The sequence below is a fragment of the Sturnus vulgaris genome, unplaced genomic scaffold (assembly GCF_052056855.1).
Source record: "Sturnus vulgaris isolate bStuVul1 unplaced genomic scaffold, bStuVul1.hap1 Scaffold_173, whole genome shotgun sequence".
In the NCBI taxonomy this organism is placed as follows: Eukaryota; Metazoa; Chordata; class Aves; order Passeriformes; family Sturnidae; genus Sturnus; species Sturnus vulgaris.
In genome coordinates this window covers 93,547-100,000 of record NW_028276092.1, presented here as the reverse complement: position 1 = coordinate 100,000, position 6,454 = coordinate 93,547, and positions in this window count along the sequence as shown.

Sequence of the window (6,454 nt, the reverse complement as noted above, 5' to 3'; positions counted from 1 at the left end):
CACGCCGCGGGCCACCGGCTTTCGCCCGCCTCGCAGCGATCGGCTTCCCACCCGGAAAAAAAGCCGGGGGGAAGGGCAAGCCACCGCACCAAAAAAAAAACTAAAAAAAAAAGCACGCCATGCGTCGCACGACCCGTGCTAGCCACGGGGGTCACGAGCCAGGGGTGGGGGCGAGAACGCGCCTCTCAACTCCTCCCGTAAAACCCCTCCAACCACCGGACATACGGTCTCTTTTCTCACTCGCCAACACAGCCAGCCCTTCTCTCTCGCCTTTCGCTTTCGCTTCGGTGGCGGCCCGTGACCCTTCGTCAGCGCGCGCTTCTCGGTGCCGCGGCTTAGGGCCGCGAGAGAAAAAGAACGGAGGCCGGGCGGGCACCCCCACACTGCCCCGCACACCGGCACGCTTTAATAAAAAAGAACGGAGCCGCTCGCAAAACCCAGCCCCCGCCGGCAACGGCAACCACGGCAGCCGGGGCAGGCCAGACACCACGGGCCGCCCCGGCACGGTGCCTCGATCGCGCCCGGCCGATACCGAGAAAGGGCGAGGCGCCGCCGCCCCGCCCACGACACACTCTCGGGGGCTCACTCGCTCGCTCGCTCTCTGTTGGGTTGCGGGGTCCGTCCTGGGGGGGGGGACACGGCCGGCCACCGCGGCCGACCGCCGCCCCGGAAAAATTCTGCCCGCTACACGCGGGTCCCCGGCTTAGGGCCGAGGAAGGGGGACGACTTCAACAACACACGGCAGGGCCGGACACTCCCGTCACCGAGCCCCCCTTCGCAGGCAAGCAAGCGAAGCCGAGAGGCGAGGCCACACGCCCCACTGCATGTCCCCCGCTGCCCTTTCGATACGGACACAACTCTGGCAACACAGGTCGGGAGCGGGAAACGAGGCGCAGCCAACCTCGGCCAAGCGAGCCACGCCCGGGGGGCTCTCGGGGAGGGGGGCCAGGGAAAGCCCGGGCAGGCTCAACACAACCCCGGGCCGGCCCCACAGAAATCCAGCCCCGGCTGCCGGCCACCAGCGTGCACCGGGACCGACAGCCGAAGAAATGCCGCACCCGGCGAGCGGGCGGGGCCCCGGCTTAAGGCCGGGCAGAAAAGGGGCGAGGCGCCGCCGCCTCGCCCGCCACCATCCCCGGGGGAGCGAGCAGGCGCCCGGCTCCCCGTTGTCACGAAACCGGCAGCAGCCGGGCCGGAGCGGGACACACTCGCGGCTTTCTCGCCCTCTCTCTGGGCCTTTTTCTCGCTTCTCCCCCGCCTGGAACAACGCAGCCTCGCCTGGGCCGGGGGAGCGCGGTGGCTCTCGGATCGCATCGCTCTCTCTGGGGGCTTTCTCGCTTCTCCCCCGGACTGAACACGCAGCCTCGGCCTGGGCCGGGGAGCGGCTCTCGGATCGCATCGGTCTCTCTGGGGGCTTTCTCGCTTCTCCCCCGACTGAGCACGCAGCCTCGCCTGGGCCGGGGAGCGGCTCTCGGATCGCATCGGTCTCTCTCTCTGGGCTAACCTGTCCCAGTCGAACTGGGTAAGACGGGAAGCCGGACGAAGCCACGCGACTCGCCCCGACATCGGCGGTGTTCTTCTGGCCCTGGCGACCGCACGCGCGTCCGCCCTTCTCCGCCACGGACACAGGCACGGCAACAGCCTGTGGGGATACGGCCCGTCACCTCGTTCCCATAATACGGACAGATGGGCCCGAAGCGGCGGAGGCCGGAAAGAGAACCGATGTACGTGACCGAGGGGGCGCAGTGGCGCACGCCGCCTTCTACGATGACATAGCCGGAGGCAGCGAGAAACAGCGACCCCTTGGAGTACTTCCAGGCCGGCGGCGGACAACAGGTCTACCAGCCATGAAACGGGCAACAGGTCTACCGACGGCTTGCTGCGGACAACAGGTCTACCCAGCCATGAAACGGGCAACAGGTCTACCAAGCTGCGGACACCAGGTCTACCCAGGGCATGCTGCGGACACCAGGTCTACCCACGGCTTGCTGCGGACAACAGGTCTACCCAGCTGCGGACAACAGGTCTACCCAGGGCATGAAACGGGCAACAGGTCTACCAAGCTGCGGACACCAGGTCTACCCAGGGCATGCTGCGGACACCAGGTCTACCCACGGCTTGCTGCGGACAACAGGTCTACCCAGCCATGAAACGGGCAACAGGTCTACCAAGCTGCGGACACCAGGTCTACCCAGGGCATGCTGCGGACACCAGGTCTACCCACGGCTTGCTGCGGACACCAGGTCTACCCAGCCATGAAACGGGCAACAGGTCTACCAAGCTGCGGACACCAGGTCTACCCAGGGCATGCTGCGGACACCAGGTCTACCCACTCAATGCTGCGGACAACAGGTCTACCCAGCCATGAAACGGGCAACAGGTCTACCAAGCTGCGGACACCAGGTCTACCCAGGGCATGCTGCGGACACCAGGTCTACCCAGCCATGAAACGGGCAACAGGTCTACTCACGGCTTGCTGCGGACAACAGGTCTACCCAGCCATGAAACGGGCAACAGGTCTACCAAGCTGCGGACAACAGGTCTACCCAGGGCATGCTGCGGACACCAGGTCTACCCACTCAATGCTGCGGACAACAGGTCTACCCAGGCATGAATCGGGCAACAGGTCTACCAAGCTCCGGACACCAGGTCTACCCACGGCTTGCTGCGGACAACAGGTCTACCCAGCCATGAAACGGGCAACAGGTCTACCAAGCTGCGGACACCAGGTCTACCCAGGGCATGCTGCGGACACCAGGTCTACCCACGGCTTGCTGCGGACACCAGGTCTACCCAGCCATGAAACGGGCAACAGGTCTACCAAGCTGCGGACACCAGGTCTACCCAGGGCATGCTGCGGACACCAGGTCTACCCACGGCTTGCTGCGGACACCAGGTCTACCCAGCCATGAAACGGGCAACAGGTCTACCAAGCTGCGGACACCAGGTCTACCCAGGGCATGCTGCGGACACCAGGTCTACCCACGGCTTGCTGCGGACAACAGGTCTACCCAGCTGCGGACAACAGGTCTACCCAGGGCATGAAACGGGCAACAGGTCTACCAAGCTGCGGACACCAGGTCTACCCAGGGCATGCTGCGGACACCAGGTCTACCCACGGCTTGCTGCGGACAACAGGTCTACCCAGCCATGAAACGGGCAACAGGTCTACCAAGCTGCGGACACCAGGTCTACCCAGGGCATGCTGCGGACACCAGGTCTACCCACGGCTTGCTGCGGACACCAGGTCTACCCAGCCATGAAACGGGCAACAGGTCTACCAAGCTGCGGACACCAGGTCTACCCAGGGCATGCTGCGGACACCAGGTCTACCAACTCAATGCTGCGGACAACAGGTCTACCCAGCCATGAAACGGGCAACAGGTCTACCAAGCTGCGGACACCAGGTCTACCCAGGGCATGCTGCGGACACCAGGTCTACCCAGCCATGAAACGGGCAACAGGTCTACTCACGGCTTGCTGCGGACACCAGGTCTACCCAGCCATGAAACGGGCAACAGGTCTACCAAGCTGCGGACAACAGGTCTACCCAGGGCATGCTGCGGACACCAGGTCTACCCACTCAATGCTGCGGACAACAGGTCTACCCAGGCATGAATCGGGCAACAGGTCTACCAAGCTCCGGACACCAGGTCTACCCACGGCTTGCTGCGGACAACAGGTCTACCCAGCCATGAAACGGGCAACAGGTCTACCAAGCTGCGGACACCAGGTCTACCCAGGGCATGCTGCGGACACCAGGTCTACCCACTCAATGCTGCGGACAACAGGTCTACCCAGGCATGAATCGGGCAACAGGTCTACCAAGCTCCGGACACCAGGTCTACCCACGGCTTGCTGCGGACACCAGGTCTACCCAGCCATGAAACGGGCAACAGGTCTACCAAGCTGCGGACACCAGGTCTACCCAGGGCATGCTGCGGACACCAGGTCTACCCACGGCTTGCTGCGGACACCAGGTCTACCCAGCCATGAAACGGGCAACAGGTCTACCAAGCTGCGGACACCAGGTCTACCCAGGGCATGCTGCGGACACCAGGTCTACCCACGGCTTGCTGCGGACACCAGGTCTACCCAGCCATGAAACGGGCAACAGGTCTACCAAGCTGCGGACACCAGGTCTACCCAGGGCATGCTGCGGACACCAGGTCTACCCAGCCATGAAACGGGCAACAGGTCTACTCACGGCTTGCTGCGGACAACAGGTCTACCCAGCCATGAAACGGGCAACAGGTCTACCAAGCTGCGGACAACAGGTCTACCCAGGGCATGCTGCGGACACCAGGTCTACCCACTCAATGCTGCGGACAACAGGTCTACCCAGGCATGAATCGGGCAACAGGTCTACCAAGCTCCGGACACCAGGTCTACCCACGGCTTGCTGCGGACAACAGGTCTACCCAGCCATGAAACGGGCAACAGGTCTACCAAGCTGCGGACACCAGGTCTACCCAGGGCATGCTGCGGACACCAGGTCTACCCAGCCATGAAACGGGCAACAGGTCTACTCACGGCTTGCTGCGGACACCAGGTCTACCCAGCCATGAAACGGGCAACAGGTCTACCAAGCTGCGGACACCAGGTCTACCCAGGGCATGCTGCGGACACCAGGTCTACCCACTCAATGCTGCGGACAACAGGTCTACCCAGGCATGAATCGGGCAACAGGTCTACCAAGCTCCGGACACCAGGTCTACCCACGGCTTGCTGCGGACAACAGGTCTACCCAGCCATGAAACGGGCAACAGGTCTACCAAGCTGCGGACACCAGGTCTACCCAGGGCATGCTGCGGACACCAGGTCTACCCAGCCATGAAACGGGCAACAGGTCTACTCACGGCTTGCTGCGGACACCAGGTCTACCCAGCCATGAAACGGGCAACAGGTCTACCAAGCTGCGGACACCAGGTCTACCCAGGGCATGCTGCGGACACCAGGTCTACCCACTCAATGCTGCGGACAACAGGTCTACCCAGGCATGAATCGGGCAACAGGTCTACCAAGCTCCGGACACCAGGTCTACCCACGGCTTGCTGCGGACAACAGGTCTACCCAGCCATGAAACGGGCAACAGGTCTACCAAGCTGCGGACACCAGGTCTACCCAGGGCATGCTGCGGACACCAGGTCTACCCACGGCTTGCTGCGGACAACAGGTCTACCCAGCCATGAAACGGGCAACAGGTCTACCAAGCTGCGGACACCAGGTCTACCCAGGGCATGCTGCGGACAACAGGTCTACCCAGCCATGAAACGGGCAACAGGTCTACTCACGGCTTGCTGCGGACAACAGGTCTACCCAGCCATGAAACGGGCAACAGGTCTACCAAGCTGCGGACAACAGGTCTACCCAGGGCATGCTGCGGACACCAGGTCTACCCACTCAATGCTGCGGACAACAGGTCTACCCAGGCATGAATCGGGCAACAGGTCTACCAAGCTCCGGACACCAGGTCTACCCACGGCTTGCTGCGGACAACAGGTCTACCCAGCCATGAAACGGGCAACAGGTCTACCAAGCTGCGGACACCAGGTCTACCCAGGGCATGCTGCGGACACCAGGTCTACCCAGCCATGAAACGGGCAACAGGTCTACTCACGGCTTGCTGCGGACAACAGGTCTACCCAGCCATGAAACGGGCAACAGGTCTACCAAGCTGCGGACACCAGGTCTACCCAGGGCATGCTGCGGACACCAGGTCTACCCACTCAATGCTGCGGACAACAGGTCTACCCAGGCATGAATCGGGCAACAGGTCTACCAAGCTCCGGACACCAGGTCTACCCACGGCTTGCTGCGGACAACAGGTCTACCCAGCCATGAAACGGGCAACAGGTCTACCAAGCTGCGGACACCAGGTCTACCCAGGGCATGCTGCGGACACCAGGTCTACCCAGCCATGAAACGGGCAACAGGTCTACTCACGGCTTGCTGCGGACACCAGGTCTACCCAGCCATGAAACGGGCAACAGGTCTACCAAGCTGCGGACACCAGGTCTACCCAGGGCATGCTGCGGACACCAGGTCTACCCAGCCATGAAACGGGCAACAGGTCTACTCACGGCTTGCTGCGGACACCAGGTCTACCCAGCCATGAAACGGGCAACAGGTCTACCAAGCTGCGGACACCAGGTCTACCCAGGGCATGCTGCGGACACCAGGTCTACCCACGGCTTGCTGCGGACAACAGGTCTACCCAGGCATGAATCGGGCAACAGGTCTACCAAGCTGCGGACACCAGGTCTACCCAGGGCATGCTGCGGACACCAGGTCTACCCACGGCTTGCTGCGGACAACAGGTCTACCAACTCAATGCTGCGGACACCAGGTCTACCCAGCCATGAAACGGGCAACAGGTCTACCAAGCTGCGGACACCAGGTCTACCCAGGGCATGCTGCGGACACCAGGTCTACCCAGCCATGAAACGGGCAA